Raw genomic sequence first — 20867 nt, 5'->3', positions numbered from 1 at the left:
AGTTAAGTTCTGGTGAATGGACACGGGCTCGAGGCAGAAGTGATCCGTGCGATCCCTAATGTATGCCTTTAGAGGTTTCACTTTTCACCTCCCTGGCGGCGGGAGGGAGAACACGGTAATGATTAACATCCTGGACCCCGCAGGCAGAGAAGTATAAAGCAGGAACGCAGCGAGAGCAAAGATACTCCGATGATCAGCTCCGCCTTGCTCACGCCCGTGACGAGCATTCTCCGCGAAGCAGCTCAACTGCTTTTTTCAAAGCCACTAAGTATTTTTTTTCTGTACTTTTACTGTTATTTTTTTCTCTGCTTTTACTGTTATTTTGGCAGCACTGCGGTGACTGGCCATCCTGCCTTGCCCAGAACGCAGCGGATGATCAGGATGTGGACCTTCCAGTGTTGTTATCTGGGCAAACCGGAACAAGCTGGTCACCCTCGAGCTCGCGCCTTAAATCCTAACATAAAACTATCAATAAACATTGGATCTTAAAAAGAGCTGTACTATGTACTCTGCACTTTCCCTGCCTTACAGGCTTTATGAGCATGATCTCATTTCACACGGAGACTCCACGCCGAGGAAAAAGAGTTGTTCCCATTTCCCAGACGAGAAGACGATTGAGAACCTAAGCAAGACCTAGCATCTAGTATACTGCAGAGGTTCCTATCCTCAACCGTATCCCACTTTCATCCCACAACGTGAAAAAAAAAAAAAAAAACTGTTGTGGGCAGACTGGGGGGAAACTCTGCTTTATTGCTACAGAACTGGTCAACAGCCCAGGCTTACGCATTTAGTTTCATAAGCAGGCAAAAGCTTGTGTTCTGAAGTTAATTAGGGCTGTCTTCTAGTAAGTAAAGCGCTGAAAGGCAGGAATCCCCTAAAATCCGGCTGTGAAATGGGAACACCCTGACTGGGGACGGGAGGCTGGCAGTCAACCACTTTCCCACATTCATGGTTTGGAGTCATTCAGGAAAACCACAGATACTTATATGGAAGTGCGTTACTTAACTACAGAAATACAACTGGAATATGCTAAATGCAAAGGAAGACATTGGATTCCATTTCACAAATTAAAAAAAATAATAATAAATTCATCCCAAGCTACTTGTCAAAAGCTTTTAGTCACAATTTCTAACACAGTCACTTTCGTTTTTTTTTTAAATATTGCTTTTGCGTCTAAAAACAAAATCAAAGGCACAATAGAAAATATTCTATCATTAATAACCACATTCCTGACAATGCCACGTCACCTTAAAGAAAATGAGACTAATGTAAATTTCTAAAGGTACCACACAGGCAGATCTTTCTTTATACACACAAAATACTGAAAGGAATAAACCAGTAGCAATACCATTCAAAAATTTTAATTCTGCACCTGGGACTTAGACACATGCCCAGGGGCACACCAAAACCTCCTTGTGAAGGAGAGGCTATAAAGAATGTTTTTGTTGGCCTTTGTTGGTCTTGTAGCATTCCAAGTTAGCTGCACTTACCCCTTTTCTACACTACCAGTATCTTGTCAGACATCTAGTACAGACGGTGAAGCTGTCATGAGAAACCCAATGCTATTCCCTTATCAGTAAGAGCTGGCCCGGGGCCCTCCTGGGCACTTTCCGGCATCACTGGGTGAGAAGGTAAGAAAAAACAAGCCAAAGAGGGGAAAGAAAAATAGGATGATATGGATACCAACAGATATTGTCACTCAGTACCTTGTATAGAATATGTATCAAACTAATGCTCAATACTAGTGATTAAATATAACTATATTAAACACACACAAAAAACTATCTAATGAAATAGTCCTCAAAAGTTCCTGTCCAAAACAACCACCTGTGGTGCTTACTAAAAATGCAGGTTCGGGGCTTCATCACACAGGCTGTTAGGAAGTCTGGGCGAAAAAAACCAAAAATCTGCATTTCTAATAAGCATCTGGAGATTTTGATGCAATTCAACCACCAGATTGAAAGACAAGGATCTAATACTCAATCCTTATGTGCATCAAGAGAAACATAAGTGATTCAAAGGGAAAGACCAGAGTTAAAAGCTCAGTTGTGCCAGGTACTCAGAAAGCATAACGCCCAGCTCAAGATCTTGAGGAACTCAGAATAAACAACCAAGCAATCCCAAAGTATATGTTTTTAATGTCCTGTTATAAAGTACCTATGAGGGACGCCTGGGTGGCTCAGATGGTTGAGCGTCTGCCTTTGGCTCAGGTCATGATCCCAGGGTCCTGGGATCGAGTCCCGCATCGGGCTCCCTGCTCAGCGGGGAGCCTGCTTCTCCCTCTGCCTCTGTCTCTCTCTCTGTCTCTCATGAATAAATAAATAAATAAAATCTTTTTAAAAAATAAATAAATAAATAAAGTACCTATGATATCTCAGGAACACATGAATACAGTTTGAGTAATTTATAAGGACATGACAGTACCTTTCAATTTTCAGTTTAATATTACATATTCAACTTTCTCATTATCACTTAACCCCACAAATTGTAACCTAATTTGAAATATTAGTGTTATTAGTAAACTATTAATTAGTGTCACACTAGATAGATAATCTAAATAAATGTCACTGTGTATTTAAAGTTTTGTTTTTTTGGATATATATGTCATACTTGGGTAACCTAAGACTGTCATTTCAATCAGTTCACATTTCAAGTTGTTTATATTATGAAAATAATATCATTTTAAGTGACCCCATAATGAAGTCTCAATAATGCGAGAAAAAATTAAAATATATATGGCATGCATCTATGGATTCCCCAATCAATAGCTTTTGTAATTTGGGCCAAGTCATTTAATTTTTCTGTGCCTAATTTCCTTCTCCTGCCAGGCAAGACTATGACATTAGATGGTCTTGGAGATCCCTTACAATTATAAACTTACCGAAAAAAAAACGATTTAAAAATAGGTTTATTGAGATTGATATGATTTGGTTCATAAAAGTAGTCAAGACCAGATAAATAGATGTGAAAGGAAAAAAATGGAGAAAAAGTTAACTCACCCCAATTTTAAGCTTTATGTTATCAAGAATCTTTAATGTGAAGGCAAATTTCATAGGGACAGTGTTAAAATGCAAATTCTGATTCAGTACATCTAGTGTGTGGCCCCAGATTATTTACTTGTAAGCTTTCTGGTGATGTAGGACGATGCAGGTACGTGGAGTGCACTTTGGCTAAGAAAGGATTCAGGGTAAAGCCAAGAAGGAGAATGAAGAATGATAAAACCTTATTAATAACATGGTCAACCAGTCAACAATACAGTAACCTGCCGGAAAACAAATTATTTTCTAATCGCACATACACCAAAGATAATTTGCTTAAAATAATGGAAGGACCTAATTTACCTATATAATTTTTAAGGGACTGTTATGTGGTAGGTGAGCCAATCTTTGAACATATGGCTACGTTCCAGTGGCTCTCAACTGTGACCATACATTATTAATCACCCGGGATGCTTGTAAGAACTAGAGATGCCTGAAAAACCTACCAACCCCTAGCTTGTCACTTAAATCAGAATTTCTGGGGATAAGACTTTGGTCTTAGCTTTTTTTTTTTTTTTTTGCTTTGCTTTTTTATAACGCCCTCCAAGTAATTACAATACTGAGAACCACTGGGCTGCATTTACACAAAGTCATAGCAAAACACACAAAAGTAACAACTAATCCAACCCATGCTGGTTGTTGTTTTTAATAAACTAAGGAGCAGAGTGTGTGTGTGTGTAGGAAGGTATTAACAGGAAAGCATTTTGAAATCGAAACCTAATTTGTCTTTGTCCCTAAAATGATCAGAAATGTTTTCATCACATGGAAAAACTGAACTGATTATATTTAGTATCAGAGATCAGTGGTTCTCCAACTCAGTGCATCAAAACCACCTGGAGAGCTAGTTAAAACAAAGGGTATCCTCCCAGTTTCAGATTCTAGAGATCTGGGATGGGCCCCCAAATTTGCATTTCTGACAAATTCCCAGGTGATGCTGATGCTGCTGGTTCAGGCCCCATTTCCAGAATCACAGATAGAGACAGAAGTTTATAATTTAAAAAAATACAATTTTCTTTTTTAATCAAGAAAACAGTGGCATTAAGACATTTTTGATCTTTATCACATACCCAGTCTTTTTAAAAGATTTTATTTATTTATTTGAGATAGAGAGACAGAGTGAGAGAGAGCACAAGCGGGGAGGAGAGGGAAAAGCAGGCTCCCCGCTAACCAGCGAGCCTGACATGGGGCTCAATCCCAGGACCCCGGGATCAAACCTGAGCCCAAGGCAGATGCTTAACCGACTGAGCCACCCAGGTTCCCCTATCACATACCCAATTTTAAAATACATATTTTATATATATATAAATCATACAGGAGTAAGTGTGGGTTTCTTTTCATCTCCTCAAGACCAGCCTGGTACAGTTATCTCCATGCAACTGCATCATGTGATCAACATTCAACAAACAATAAGGAAATTCTTTGTTTTTATTCTGATCTCATCTTTAAGCAAATAGAAAAAGTTTCATAAATGAGATTGCATGAGACTTTAAGTTCTTATAGGTATATGATTTCTTAAAAGAAAACTGATGTTTGGTTAATGTTTTAAAATGTTTCATTAGGACTTTTTATAATTCTCTTTTATTGGAATTCTAATTCGTGGAATACCACAGTGAATGTGGAAGAGATACAGATCAAATTTTCATCTCCTCCCACAACAAGACAAATTCACATGTGGGAAAACAGCTTTTTTTTAAAGATTTTATTATAATTTTTTAAAGTAATCTCTATACCCAAAGTGGGGTTCGAACTCACAACCCTGAGATCAAGAGTCACATGTTCTACCAACTGAGCCAATCAGGCACCCCAGGAAACAGCTTTTCAAGATATCATTACATGACATTCTTAAGGCTGCAGAAATGTACCAGGAATCACAGGATTGTTTCTTATATTAATAAAATAAAATCCTTTCATTAATATCACTAGTTTAAGTGGATTTTTAACATTATCTACATTAACATTATTAAGAGTCATAAGATAAATTGCCAAGGGAGGTCTTAAACATGTTTTAGAACAAAAAACCTCTGCATAAATATAACCAAAAACAAATCAAAACAAAAAACAAACTTCTGGATGTTTCCCCGTTCAATTCCTTGGAAGTCCACATGAACAAACATCAAACTTTCCCAATGTTGTCTTATAAAATACCTGCATAATCACTGAGAAAAGGTTATTATGGGGTTTTAGATGAAAAAGCAAAGTTATATTTTCCCCAGAAAAGGAAGATTTTGGTAGGTTCTGTAGAAAGACAGAATGCATTGCTCTGATGCTTCCCTACTAACAGGTGAAAATATAATTTTACTTGAAAATATAATTCATCTAGAATTATACATGGTATTCAGCCCATAATGAAGCAAGTCCAGAGAACTCTTTTGTATAGCATTGCCGTTGTCATTAGTCTTGGAAACATAAATATACTTGAACACTGGTACTTAACACATTTATTATGAAACGATAACAAATATTTTTAAAGTATGTATTTTCATTTAAAAAGTGTCAAAGGCCCAATTTAAAGACTAAAGATAACTGAGTCCGAATCCTCTCATTTGTAAAGGGATGAGTTCTCCTGGGGGCGGCTGCCTAGCTTCACCTGGCTAAGTCTGTAGTTACTCGCTGGCAGAGTGGGACCCAGCACTCAGGTTTCCTGGGTCCTAATCCACTATCTCTTACCTGTACCATATAAAGACTCTCCAAAGTGGCCACTGCCCTATGTCAGATAATAGAAGCCTTAAAAATGACCTCCTTAAACATTTATACATAAGACTTTTAAGTTTTATACCAAATGTTTAAGAATCACCATGTATTTTGGCTCTAAGGCAGAAGAGCTCTATTAGAATAGGCTGCTTGTTGAATGAATGGCTGAATTAATACGTTACAGATACTCACTATACAGACCTCCAGGCATCAACAGGTCTGGTTCAAAACGTCTCCCCTGCCATGCCCTTTAAGGCAGAGAAGTATGAGTAGGAATGCATTTAGGGAGTATCAAAATTGTTAGCTGAAGTATTTTTACTGTATAAACAATGATGAGAGAGCATAAAGCAACTAAGGTCCATTTACAGGCTGAACAACTACTATACAGGGTGATTTGAATAAAATGACCAGCTCCTAGGTTAGTGATGGGCAGACCCCTAGGCGCCCCTCACACACATATTTACCCGCATCCCTCCCTCCAATTTGTAACCCAACCACTAGGATCCCTCTCCGCAATTCCCCACAAAAGGCAGGGACTTTATCTCCAGAAGGGCCAGCAGGTGTAGGAGGAAAGAGAGTGGAACAGCAAAAGGAAGGAGCAGGACAGCCAGAGGAACTTGTTTTTCTATATTTTGCATAGTTGTGAAATTTGAACAAAAATGATATTCCTGAGCATATGCTAAAGTCTAACTGATCAAAATAACATAGTTGCCTCCTAATGCTCTCAAGAATAAAAAAAAAAACAACAACTGTTTTTTAAACAGGCAAAGAGCAGAGTCAGGCATCATTTCTTATAGTCTTACGAAACCTGTTTATTTTCTTTTTAGTTTGGCTGACGAGATTCATCAAAACGTGCTCTTATTCCTATTCCCACTCCTGCTGCCCTGCCCAAAAGAAGACAGAAGAGGAGACATTTCGAACCAGAGAATTTTGCCAATTACCAAAGGAGGAAATAAGCACAGAGGAGGGAAAAAAGAACTCTGCCTGGACTGGTGCTTTGAATTAACTGGTACAAAATGTCTTTTCTGGGGGTGAGGAGGAAGGCAGCAAATCAAATGCCTCCTAAGGCAGATCTTCCTAAGGTGTGTAATCATTTGTTTCTCCAACTACTGTTTCATGACATCAGGCGTGCTTATATTCAGATATAAATACAAAATAAAAAACTAAATACATGTAATTATCTGTCAAGACTTCAGAGGTAGCCTTGCAAATCTACATCATCTATTTATAAATAAAAATGCAATGCCTGAGCATGAATAGCCAACCATCCCAGAGGGTAAAGGGGAAGAAAATCTCAATGAGTGGGTAAAGAGTCTCTGGTGAGATCTAAAGAAGACTTATTTAAAGGTCATTTCAGTGAGGTCCCGGTTTCAGCAGGTGGTGAGCTGTAGCTCCAGGGCCCTGCTCTAGGAAAGAAGCCTGTGTTCCAATACCAAATCCTCACAGACTGTCCTAGTGACCTCCAGAAGTTACTTAAGAGCTCTGCACCCCCAGGTCATGGTTTGTAAACTAGGGTTCCCTACTGGACAGCGCTCAGGGGTGGAAAGAGGATAAAACGGTAAGAGTGAATGAGTAAGAGATTTACAAACTACAAAAAAGCTGTATGAATATAGCATTTTACTATTGTTCAAGGGAACTATGTACTTCCAAGACAAAGTTAGTGTTAAGAGATAGTAACTACAGGGTGCCTGGGTGGCTCAGTTGGTTAAGCGATTGCCTTCGGCTCAGGTCATGATCCTGGAGTCCCGGGATCGAGTCCCGCATCGGGCTCCCTGCTCAGCAGGGAGTCTGCTTCTCCCTCTGACCCTCCCCCCTCTCATGCTCTCTCTATCTCATTCTCTCTCAAATGAATAAATAAAAAAAAAATCTTTAAAAAAAAAAAGAGATAGTAACTACAACATTTTCCCATGAATATTCCTCGGAAGCCTCAGCCCTGACCCAGTAGAGTGTTCCCTATATTGGATATTGAAGACTACAGATGTTCGCTTGTTTTAATTAAACTCATTCTCTGATCAAAGCTTGCACAAAGCCTAGAAGGGACACTGAAACACTTGTCCTCTTCCTCTTGTTTTTTTTTTCCCCCTTCCACTATTGTTTTTCCTTTCCCTCTGTTCACGTTATTCTAATTCCCTCTTTTATATTTACTTCTTTCGGCTCCCTTTACTCTCACTCTAGCTCCGGGAAGATATAGTCTCACAAATGCCCCCAAAGTATTTTCAAAACCCTGGAGAAAATAAAAGTCAGTGATCAGCATTAATATTCCTTAAAATAGTTTCACCCTTGACCTTATCCACAAATTTCACTGCTTCCCCCCCCCCCCCATTTAAATAGACGGGCAAACCTGTTTGACTAGTTTTCCTCTAAGCCCCGCTCTCCTGATTGGCTGTGAGTACAAATGAACAACAGGTACAGCTGCACAAATGCAAAAGCTATGTAAAGCACAATGGCCTTTCTTCCTAAGAGCGCACGGGGAGGGGCCTGCAGCTCATGCCCAGACTATCCAATCTTAGAGCAACTCTCTCAAAGCAGGAGGGCAACACTACCGAGTCATTCATTCCACTGCTGGTTCAAAACGAAAAAACAGAAACACAAACCCTCTGTTGATGTCTCCTCTTTAGAATAAGGGATATTATGATGAGGCTCACATTAAGCCTTTCTCTTCAATTTAGAAATTTAGGAAATTCTGGTGGATGCAACTACATTCAAAATGCGGTACAGAGGCGTGCCCAAGTTCGCTGCTGGTGTGGGGGTGACGTGTATTTGCTTAAGTAGATTAGGAAAATTTGATTTGCCAAACAGATTAATCAAAGAGGATTCTTTTTATGGAAAGATTTACTTCGATATTGCTTTAAATAGCAGTGTCTGGGTACACTGATATGCTTAGTGTCCTTATCTGTCCACACTTTTTACGGTAAAATACTTCAAACATACAGAAAAGTAGTATAAAGATTAACAAACATCTGTATACCCATCACCCTTATTTTAAAGTCTATAAATATGATCCGGTTTATAAAAACTAAATGTTTATACAATTTTTTGTACACACAAAATATATAGCATATTTGTACACTTGATTCTACTTCCTTTTAATTTTGTTTTTAAGTCATGGGGGCATAGTATTAAACTAAAACGTCTCACTTGAAGGACAGTCAGCACCACAGTTATTATTTAATAAAGCTACTTATAGCCAATGTAATAGCTAAAAAATTATGACTCAATGTCTTGAAAATATTTCAAGTATTAATTTTTTAAAAAACAGAACTGAAAAGTGCAAAATAATTTTACACATATTTTGTATTAATAAATTCCCAAATCAAGCAAATATTTACCAAATCGGTTATAATGTAAATTTTTTTAGTGAACTGGAATTCCTACAGATGTATTTCTGTTATCTAAATCAAGCCGGGACAAATTTAATCAATACAGTGATTATTTTGATTAATAACAATACAGATAAATAGCACAAAACTAAGAGCAAAACACACAGTATCTCTGAAATGTTCCTAATTACACATTCTTTCCAAATGTTTTAATACTTATAGAAACTTCCAGCCAAGGAGTAGGAACAGACCTATGCTGTCCTAGATAGCCCGCCATTCATAAATCCAAAGGTTCCATTTTTGTTTGGCTCTGCACTTCCAAATGCTGATCTAGGGATGGCACACACGTCCAAGTCAATTTCAACTTGGCATCTGTCATCTCCATCAGGCAGTGCTGAGCAGGACAGTATCTAATCTAAAACTGAGTTGGTGGGGGCGCCTGGGTGGCTCAGTCGTTAAGCGTCTGCCTTCCACTCAGGCTCAGGTTGTGATCCCAGGGTCCTGGGATGGAGCCCCGCACGGGGCTCCCTGCTCAGCAGGAAGCCTGCTTCTCCTTCTCCCACTCCCCCTGCTTGTGTTCCCTCTCTCGCTGTGTCTCTGTCAAATAAATAAATAAAATCTTAAAAAAAAAAACAAAACTGGGGCGCCTGGGTGGCTCAGTTGGTTAAGCGACTGCCTTCGGCTCAGGTCATGATCCTGGAGTCCCAGAATCGAGTCCCGCATCGGGCTCCCTGCTCGGCAGGGGGTCTGCTTCTCCCTCTGCCCTCTTCCCTCTCATGCTCTCTGTCTCTCATTCTCTCTCTCTCAAATAAATAAACAAAATCTTTAAAAAAAAAAAAAAAACTGAGTTGGTTAATATACAATATGGAAATGCACAGACCACTACACTTGCAAGTATGAGACCAGACATTGTGAGGGAGTTAGCGCAGTGGACAAAAAACACAGAAATTCAACTTCAAAACAGGAGGTCCTAGTAACAAAAAGTGTGGCTAGAGAATTTCAAGTAAAGAACATCATCAGAGATGAAAAACCATGCACATTAAACACATAAAACCTACACACATAATGATTCACCTTAAAAATACTGAACATTTAATTTATTTACTCAAAAAACCGTTATTAGAAATTCTAAAAACTATGTATACTCTAACTGCCATATAAACAAATGACATATGGTGAGTAACAGTATGTATTGAAACATACATACTAATTTGAACTAAAAAAGAAAAATCAATATTATTTATAACCAATTAATCACCAATATGCCTAACAACCAATTAGTAAATAATATGCATTATTAACATTATTAACTGTTGACTGGTTCCCAAACCAGTTCCTACATGCAAACATTTTCTCAAAATGCTCAAGAATTACAGGGGGAAAAATGTACACACATATTAAAATACAAATCTAATTTTAGAGGTTTATCTCTAATATAAAGCATTACATCCTCCAAACAGAGAAAATCCTAAGGAAAAAAAGTAGGTATTTTTCAATATTACTATAGTACACCTAATTTTTTTTAAACAATTAATGAATCAGTCTATGCCCTTATTAGATTATCTAAGAAACTAGAACTCATTTATAATACCAGAAACAGTTTAACAAGGCATTTGAAATGTCTACGATTTGATTACCAGATGCTTTTAAAAAACAACCTGTATGCCACAGAACCCTCCAGGCTGGTAGAAGCGTGGCTTGTCGTGAGGATCCCAGCAACTCCCCAGAGCTCTCGCAATTCCCACCCTCTCCTCAAGGAACGTCTTCCAGTGCTCTCCCTGCTCCCTTCAAAATCTCCAACTGCCCCTATTTTACTGGCTTCCTCCCCAAAGGCTATAAACCGGATCAAGTTTTCATCTTAAATATACCTTTAATCACCCTCCTTGAACCCTGAGCGCAAGTACTGCTAAAAGCAACAGTCTCTACAGACCAACTAATCACCAAATCCAAGTTGTGCTTTTTATAAAACCAGCTAGCGGGGCGCCTGGGTGGCTCAGATGGTTAAGCGTCTGCCCTGGGCTCAGGTCACGATCCCAGGGTCCTAGGATCGAGCCCCGCATCGGGCTCCTGGCTCAGCAGGGAACCTGCTTCTCCCTCTCCCTCTGCCTCTCCCCCTGCTCATGCCCCCTCTCTCTCTGTATCTGTGTCTCGAATGAATAAATAAAAAAATCTTAAAAAAATAAAAAAACAGCTAGCATTTATTGAGCACAAACCAATGACCTTCTAGGCCCGGAGCTTGCCAGGCTTTAGCTCATTTGATCCTCACAGTAGCCTCTGGGTGTAGGCACTTTGATCCTCTTCTCGTAGATAAGAACTATGCTCTAAGTTCAAGGTCACAGAGTTAGTCAGGAGCAGAATCAGAATTGTCTGATACACCTCATTTTAGTACTTGATCTTACTTCTTGAACTTCTTTCCTCCTTCAGCTACTAAAAAGCTGTTCTCCGCTCATTCTCCTCCTGCCTTTCACTCTGTACTTCTCATTCTTTACTGCTCCCTACTTCTCACCCAACTGTTACATATCAGGATTTCCCTAGGCTTCTATCCCCCTCTTACTCATTGTACCTGCCCTGGAAGGCATATCAACTCCCCCCCCCCTTTTTTTTTCCAACCACCCATGTACTAAAAACTGCTAAATCAGTGCATCCATCCATCTATTCATCCATTTTTCCACCTACCTATCCATTCATCCATTTATCTACCTTATTTATCCAGCTAAGACCTCTCTACTCAGAACTTCTGTGTAATGATCCATTGGACACTCCTCTTCAGTTGGATTTTCTGTAGGTACTTCATACTCTTTAAAACTGAACTCTATCATCCTTGCTCCTCCAACCTGCCTCTCCTCATATGTCTGAGTGCTGATAAAGATATGCAGACGATCCTGATCACTCACCTGATCCTAGACATTCTCCTACCTTAATATCTATGTGACCAAACCCTTCTCTTCATCTCACTGCTACCACTATGGTATAAGGTCCTCAACAAGATCACTCCAGTACCTTCTAAACGGCCGTTCCTGTCTCAGATTCCTCAGAGCCATCCTTCTAGATGGCTGTGAGAGCTATCTTTGCATCCTATCACTCCTTTGTTGGAAACAAACTTGAACAGAAAATGGTCCATATTCCTCATGATGGCAAACAGCCTCCCATGACCTGGCCTGTGCCTACACTGACCGTAATGTCACCTTCTCCATGAAGCCTCGCTAGTCTTCTGATCACTTCCAAATGCCTGTTCAGGGTCCTCTGCATATCTTTATCACAGCACTCAGAGACCGTACAGCATTACGTTGCACTTACTGAAACTAGTTTGTTTTCAATCTATCTAACCTCTTAAACCCAGGGCCGTATATCCCCAGAGCACAAGAACATATTATGCTTTTAATAAATACTTGCTGAATAAAAGAATGAATACTTCTGAAATGCTTTAGGTTAGGAAGATGTTGATTGCTACTGTTCTCCAAGACTAAATTAAACTGATTTATTCAAACTAATTTGATTATGTAGCCCCTCCCTAGGTAGGTATGCAAAGTAATACTGAAATGATTGACCTCGTGTCAAGTATGGTGATCAAGATTATCAAATCACACTTTTTATTCCGGAGTAGGAAAATATGACCAACATTACATAAGGCTAGCTGGTATAGAAAGTGGTATAGAAAACATCACTGTATACATATTCCTAAACAAAGGCAATCTGGACCTGCCGTAAGAAAAGTACACTTTTTTTTAAAGGCTACTGCAATTTCTCAGAAAAGCAAAGATTTTTCAGAAGACTGAACTGTCTGACATTAAGACACCTTCTAAAGATCTCATACACAAAATATTCTGTAAAACAACAATGACATTAAAACCATTTATAGAGAGGCCATCCTCATAGTCCCACTAGGAACCTCAGCCGGATAGCTTACAATCCATCCCAGAAATAAAGCATGAGAACAGCAAGTACCTGTCACAAAGCCCACAGGCTTTATACTCGGGCAATAGCCCACATCATTTCACAGAAAAATAAGACAACAGATAATATAGCAGCAGACCTCGCTCACAGCCTGACAGCAGTAGAAAGTGATAGCTGATAACAGAAAGAGGACCCAGAAAAACCATAAAAAAGAATAGTACTTCTGTCTCCAATCTAGTATTTCAACAGGGCAGACTGAGACTATTTAATACTATAAACAAAAACAGCTCTATACACCTCAACGAATAGCACTATTCAATTCTTTATGAATTCATGCTCATAAAGACAAGCCAACAAAAAAATTAACTTAAATCCAGGGGAGCAAGTAAGAGTGTAAGATTTAGAAATTACTTGTTTCATAGCTGAATTTTTAAGTTTCAGTAATTCATTGATCATGGGAGGGGTCAGCTATGGAGAAAATGCACTTATGAAAATAAGCAAAACCCAGATAGTATCAATATCAATAAAAGGAGTATTATTATATATTACAAAAACAATCAAAAGTTCTTATTCTCCTGGTATATTCTGAAAATCTAGCTGAATTAAACAGCAGCAACTCAATATTACTTGATAAATAAATATATAAATAACTTTGAAAAGGAGTTTGAGAATTGGGAATGTGATTTTCTTCCTTTGTCATCAATGATGGTAATTAAGCTGATAAGGTATCATGAAATGTTTTAAGTAATTTAAATTAAATGCTACCGTCAAACTCTTTACACACACACACAAATAGATTTTATAAGAAATCGATTTTGTTGTAAATATCTTTATTTATTCCACTGGTTTACTTATCCTAATAAGTGCACCAAGTATTAATAAAGCAAGCAAAAAGCTCTGGAAATTATAGATTTAAAGAGTTTGAATCTCTACAGTAGTATTACCCAGAAAAGTCAGAAGTATTGTTTCTACTCATTTATGCCCAGCTACTAAAACACCATTAAGTTTTTACCAAATGTCAAGGCATCACACTTCACTGTAGTTTTTAAACAGCCCTGTGGCACTAAATCACACACTAGATGTCACCTTTATCTTCTGGGTAACAGGCAAATCAAACAGTATTAGAGTATTTCCCTCTGGAATTATCTAGAATAGTTGCTGAACAGAGTTCCATTCCTAAAGCAAAACCTCAAACTACCTACCAGGAGATGGTTTTTACAGAAGAATAAATCCACTGTTTCCGTCTCTGGGACTGGAGGATATAAAGCACAGCAAATTCTGAGTGGAGACCTTTTTATGGACATGAAATTATCAGAAGAAACCACAGCACACGTGGCATATAGCCAAACAGCCACACCTTTGGGCTATTAATCTTGAAAAACTCAATACACAAGGTGACAGCCTGAGGGGGCTGTTTTTAGAGTAGTGTTTTGTTTCTTTGTTAAGTTTGATTTTTTCTGAGTGGAACCCACCTGAAATAAAAGGCTATCTCTATTACTAACACTGCCTCATAATAGAGGTGACTCGGGGTCACTCCTGCTTGAGAACACCGCCCACCACCCGTCCTCTAGTGATACGCCCTCTCCTTCTTAAGAATGGCTACTTAATGTGATCTAGCCTTCCAATGAGTTAGTCCGCGGGACTCTCAGAAGTTCTCCCACCTTCCTCCCCTCCCCAGCGCCCCGGGATGCTTTAAGGTGCCGGGAACCAGCGGTACAGGTACAAGTACAGAGGCGGTTCTTTCCCTAAGGAGGCGCTGGAGAGGAATACATTCACCGTACTCAACTTTATCAACCTAAAATTAAACCAGTGAGTTCCCATATAGTTTGGGTGCGCCCCTCCCCACCTCTGCCTGTCCTTCCGGCCCGTCACACTGCACAGACTTGCGCCTTCCGACGCGGTTCGCCTCCTACAACTCCAAATCCCGCACCCAGGCCCCCTCGCCGCTCCTCCAGCCCGTGGAAGGCGCCCTACTTCTGCAGCACGTCCTTCTCGCAACTCCCCTCCAACCTCCGCAGCCCGCACACACGCTTCTCTAATGCAAGGGCGCGCCGCATAGTTCTCTCAGCCGCGCGTGAACCCGCGCGCGACCCTGTCACCACTGTACATTCCTGGGGGGTCGCGCGGGCATGTGGGCTCCGGCAGATGCCCAAAGGTCCCAAGAGAGTAGGAGCGGGAGTGTGTGGGTGTGCACGCGCGCAGCCCCACGACGCTCCCCACCCCCAACACACCCAGTTCCCCTTTAGGGACAGGACGAAGTAGAAGACTATTAGGAGACGTCCGAAACTTCCTGGTCCCCCATCCGTGCCGGCAGCGGGCTCCGGCCTTGGGGCTCCCTGATGCCCATCCCTCCCGGGTCAAGTGCAAGGTCCTCCGCCAGACCCGCGCCCGGTTATGCCCTCCCCTCTAGAGTTCAGCACGCAGGAACTCGGGAAGACCCTCAAACGGGTGCCATATGGGAGAAGAAAGGAGTACGGGAGCTATCGGGAGCAGCTGGGAAAGATCTCCTTCACGGTCCCTCAATCTTAACCTTTCTCCCCACCCCCTACCCCCCACCCGCACTCGCCATTCCCTATCACGCTCAGCCCAGCCCCATCGGCCCTTTTCGATCCCAGCCCCCAGCCCCTGGATCGCAGCCATTCGCCCCGCACTCACCTCAGGGAGCAAACAACGCCCATCTCCTCCCCCGAGCCCGCCCCCTTTCGCCCGCCGGAACGGCGCGGTCCCTCCACTTACCTCGGCTCTTGGCTGCTGCGCGTGAGTTTGAATGTGTCTCTGCCGCGTAATTGTATCCGGGGACAGAAGGGACCCGTGTTTGTGCGCTGGATCAGGTGTCGCCGCCTTCGGTGGTTTGGGGGCGTGAGGGCTGTGGAGTTAGGGTGTTAGCTTAGGACGGACTCACTGGGCTCCCAATTGATGGCAAAGCTTTAACGGTGCCCTCCTTCGGGGCCGCAGCGCGCCTGCTCCTCCGCCGCTTCCCGCGGCTGGCCGGCCCCCGCCAAGCCGCGCCCCGCCCAGCGCCCCGCTAGAAGAGCAGGAGCGCGCCGCTCTGCTCCCGCGTCCGGCTCGGCCGGGCACGACGCGGCTGCCACGCGCTCAGCCTCGCATCACACGCCTGGGCCTGCGAACGCCTTCTCCCTTGGCCCGGGCATGGATGCGGACGCGCCTTCGTGCGACGCGCTCGCGGGCTGGGCGAGGGGCAGGTCCTGGGCCAGGGATGCTCGCCCGCCGAGCGGCAGTCGGCTGGCAGGCCGGGACGCTCGGGAGCCCTCCGGTCGCACCCGAGCTGGGAACCCTGGGACTGGCACGTGGCCCCGCCCCCTGTTCCCCCTACGAGGCGTGCCCTGTGCCCTTTCTGCCACCACCCCTCTGGTGCCCGTGCCCGCCCCCCCCCCCCATCACGCTATTGCAATAGGAATCACCGTGGTGGTAGCGTGCCTTCTCTCACCTTCCCAGCCTCTTAGCCCACTGCGCTCCTCTAGAACCCATTAAAAAGTTCAACTTGGGCAAGGAGGTAGAGGAGATACGCGAGAGACAGCGGGGGTGGGGGGCTGGGTTAGGTGTTCAGGCACCTGCCTCGTGAATCCTAAAGCCTTAGAACAAAACAACAACCACCACAAAAACTCGAGTTTGGGGATCCCGGAAAAAGTAATTTGGGTTGCTGGGCCCAGTACCATCCCTCCTCGCAGGCTCATGCTGAAAGGGCCATTTATGCTTTGCTTGGTTGAGTCTGTGGCGACTTTATCCTTACTAATCTGTGTTTGCCAGCAGTAGATCCTTGCCAAGTTGGCGTTCCGGCCAGGAAGCAACTTTGCGAAGCCAGGCCTGCTGAAGCAGCCTTCTTGTGGCGCCTCAGACCTGAGAGGCCAAGCACCTTGAAGAGTCTGAGGGTAGATTGTGCGCTTCCTGGGAACCAGGAAAACCTAATAGCGCTGCTCGATTTTCTCTAAGCCGGATCGGCATTGTATCCAATAAATACATATACGACGTGAGCAGAATTGTTCATGTTACCACTTTCAGAAGAGCGAAAATCGTGTCGGGCGTAAACTCCAGAAGCTATAATGTCTCCAGTGCGCACAAACGTTATCCGTTTAAACACTGGAAATCAAAAAATACACCAAGTCAGGCCATTCTTCCCTTGCTCCTGCGCTTAGATAAGAAACCGGAAATTGTTTTACTGTATATGTCATAACTTAATGATAAATGGGAAAAAAACACTAATATACACCGTTGTTCTCATTTTATTAATGCTCCTATATTTAATAAGTCCAGGATCTAAAATCCATGTGCTAAAGAAAGATCACTGATGTAGAGAGTTTCAAATACCAAGTTCAAAAAGGAATGCACTTTCCTTCTTTGCAGATTAGAAATTTGAAATATTGTGAAAAACACTAGGAGTATGTTCTCAGTCTTTGTACCTGGCAAAAGATTACCATCCCATGTTTACTTTTTATTTAGCTTGCATTCAAAAAACCTAAAAATAAACATTAAACATAACAGATAATGATCGGACACAAGAGAACTTAAGCATTGCTTTAAAAACTCTTTTCTCTCAAGGGTCAAGCTTCAAGCAACTGTTCAAGCAATTGCAAGCCATTGTTTTGATAATACACGTGTAAACTTTGATAAAAAAAGATCATTAGAAATTAAGCAGAAACTTTACCTTTTATTTTATGAAAAACCTTTCTAAAATTTGCATCACATTCCTTTGCTTAATAAAGCCATGTAAACTGACCATCATGTGAGATTTTTGTCAGACTTTCGGAAAGAAAATGCATTACTATATTGTATGTGGATATGTCCCTGTATTGTTTCTGTGGTCTCTCTAGTGCCTTCCATAGTCTTGATCTAATGATTATTGAAAGGTCTGCACTCAAAGGACATTCTATAACTTAAAGCAAGTTAACTCAATCATTGTATAAATAGCTGAATTGCATTTTTGGAGCTTGTAGTTATAAGAGAAATTGGTGAGATTCTCTCTCTTTTTAAAAAAATCTACCAGCACTTAGCACTTAATATTATTGGCTGAATGACTGGATAAAGTAAATAGTGAAAGCATCTGCTACTTCTCTTTAAGGTAGAATGTATATTTCCCATATTTAATTCATCCTGCAAGCTCCCATTCAGATTCACACGAAGTTCTCCCTAACATTTTTGTGTATAAAATGGTGGCTGAATTGGACAGCATAGCTGTAGTAAGGAACATCTAGCCAACATGAAGTATGATAGTAAAATTCCTCATTATTTCTATAGAGCATGTGTATCAGTATACTCAACTGTTAATTTTTTTTAAAATGCTTGTTAGGAGGGTGCCTGGGTGGCTCAGTTGGTTAAGCGACTGCCTTCGGCTCAGGTCATGATCCTGGAGTCCCGGGATCGAGTCCCACATCGGGCTCCCTGCTCAGCAGGGGGTCTGCTTCTCCCTCTGCCCTCATCCCTCTCGTGCTCTCTGTCTCTCATTCTCTCTCTCTCAAATAAATAAATAAAATCTTTAAAAAAAAAAAATGCTTGTTAGCAATCTTTAGCCAGTTGGGCCTATGTGATTTTTTTTTTTTTTAAATAAACAATAACCTGTGAGAGAGATTAGCTTAACCTGGTGATTGTTAACCATAAACTCTGGAACCAAACTTCTTCGAATTGAACTTCAATCAATTATAAATGGCACGATCTTGTTATCAGTTGACCCTGTAATGTAGACCATATACAGTACAGCAGAATGGATTTAGGTTCAATCATGGGAAGAAATATGGGTGGCTGTACATTCCAACACCCCTTTGCTAACATTCCCAAATATTCTAATATATTGCAAAGGGGCGCCATATGACTTAAAACATCATGACTTCACAAACAAGACCTTTGAGTTCTGCTAAGACCCCTTGAAATAGAATTGTGTATTTTGGAGCTGAGTGTATGCAAAGACTCATTAGATCTCATTTTGATGCTGCCCCCCCCATAATCATAATTATTATGGCTTCTATTTGAGTTTTCAAAGCGTATTCCAGGCACAGTGCTAAATAGCTAACAGGAGTGATCTCATTTAGTCCTCATAAAAATTCTGGAGGTAGGTGCTATCATTTTCCCTTTTGAGGGTAAAGTAGCAGAGAGTTGGAGAATGAAACTTACTCAAGATCACAGCTGGAAAGTAGCAAAACTAGGAACTGAAGTCTGTTTGAGTCAAAGATGATGCCCTGAATTACTAGGACTATTCAGACCGGATCTTATAGTGTAGTATAAATCTTGGTCAGAGAAAAAGTTGAAGGACATAAATGCAACCTGGCCATTTGGAGAACCCTCGAAATTCAAGAAGCACATACTGAGCCTGGCCTGTCTTGCTGTGTCTCCTCTTGTACCGCAGAACAACTGCTCAATAAGCAAGCCACAGGACAAAGATGCTTCATGATAAGAGGGGTGTAATTTTCTGTGTATCCAATTTAAATCTTTGCCATTATTTTAATTCCTGTTTCCTGTGGACTCTGGCTTGCTGTATTTATAAGAACACTAAACTTGAGAGCAAACAGAATGAAGATCATGCACAAAATCTGTAAGACAAAAACAGGCACACTGTCACATCTTCACCTTTTCCTTTTTGTTCCTTCCTTTTTCCTTTTTCTTCATCTCTTATTATCTTCCAAACATCTTGCTTTCAGTTTCAATTATATGCTATATACAAATGTGCCATACTCCATGTTTTTATATGTGCAAATTATTTCATTTTTTATAATTTTTAATATGTGCAAGGTAATTTTTCATTTTTCATCATAATTCAATTTTATTATGCATTGTAGACAGTGTTAGAAAATGTTAATCTATGGATCAAATTGCAACAGAGAAGAAGGATCAGAGGAACAAAGAGGGATTTCTGGAACTGTGGAAATGATGGACATGGCTAGACCGCCTGACAACTTCCAGATTCTCATCAAAAGATTTTTTGTTAATTGTCTAAAAGAATATCTCATATAAAAGGCAAGCCAAAAAAGCTTACACTCTTTGATTATATGACAGTAAATATTAGCTTATTCTATATGCCCCTCCAAAGCAATATTTATTTTCATGCTTGGAAAATGTCCTCAATGAAACTTTGCTCTCTAATCTAGTACCCTATAAGTTAAATCTTTTAAAATAATTTCCCAAACTTCATGATGAACCCTGTTCAGAGTTAGTTGTAGAAAACCTATGGGAGTAAGCAAATCTTAACGGCCTTTGGCCTTTCAGAACTGGAAAGCTTACTGTACTGGATCCTTATATAGCCCTATATTGAGGCTCAGTGACATCAGTCAAGATTTTAAAGGCGAGGAGGGTGGTCCTACATGACATCAAAGGTAAGGCTGTGTGTCCACATCTGCTTCCTTTCCCACCCATTTTGCAGGTGTTATTTATTGCAGCCTTTCTATATTTAGCCTGTAATGCCTCCTGAAAATGAAGAGTTTTATAATACATTGCAATTATAGAACCATAATTTATTTGAATAAATATATTACAAGCTCCAGGCACTACCAACCAGTTCTAGTAATTCCAGCACTAGGTGAATGTGGTCATGTTTACCGTATCTGCTTTATACTTTTATAGATGCTAATCTTCATATCTTTTTATTATCACTCTTCTATAGCAGTACTCAGATCCACTGAACGTGAGTCCAAAATATCAAAACTTCCTGACCAATATTACATCACCCTGGTACCATGGTCTGTGTGCTTCCCAAAGTAAACATGAATTAATCTGCATAACCTTCCCATTATTGGGAAGGTTAAAGGAGACACCCAGAAACCATGATTTTTTTTTAGAATTATACCCTCTGCCTTTTAACATAAAGAACTAATTGTAGGGCGCCTGGGTGGCTCCGTTGGTTAAGCGACTGCCTTCGGCGCAGGTCATGATCCTGGAGTCCCGGGGTCGAGTCCCGCATCGGGCTCCCTGCTCGGCAGGG

At 41.1% G+C, this 20867-nt stretch overlaps 1 protein-coding gene across 2 annotated transcripts in view; it reads right to left on the bottom strand.

The window, feature by feature from the left end:
• Positions 1-20867, bottom strand: part of UGT8 (UDP glycosyltransferase 8) — a 124820-nt gene that overhangs the window by 70835 nt on the left and 33118 nt on the right. The window contains exon 1 of one of the 2 annotated variants that reach the window (XM_035030327.1): positions 15680-15927. The exons of the other annotated variant lie outside the window; for it this stretch is intronic. The gene's annotated coding sequence lies outside the window, so the exon portion shown is untranslated. Of the gene's footprint in view, positions 1-15679; positions 15928-20867 lie in introns of those variants that run through there. 2 annotated transcript variants of the gene reach the window in all.

Source organism: Mirounga leonina, unplaced genomic scaffold, assembly GCF_011800145.1.
Source record: "Mirounga leonina isolate KUSES-001 unplaced genomic scaffold, KU_Mleo_1.0 Mir_357, whole genome shotgun sequence".
Classification (NCBI taxonomy): Eukaryota; Metazoa; Chordata; class Mammalia; order Carnivora; family Phocidae; genus Mirounga; species Mirounga leonina.
The sequence above is the reverse complement of the archived record's forward strand: the minus strand, read 5'-3'. Positions and strand labels throughout refer to the sequence as shown.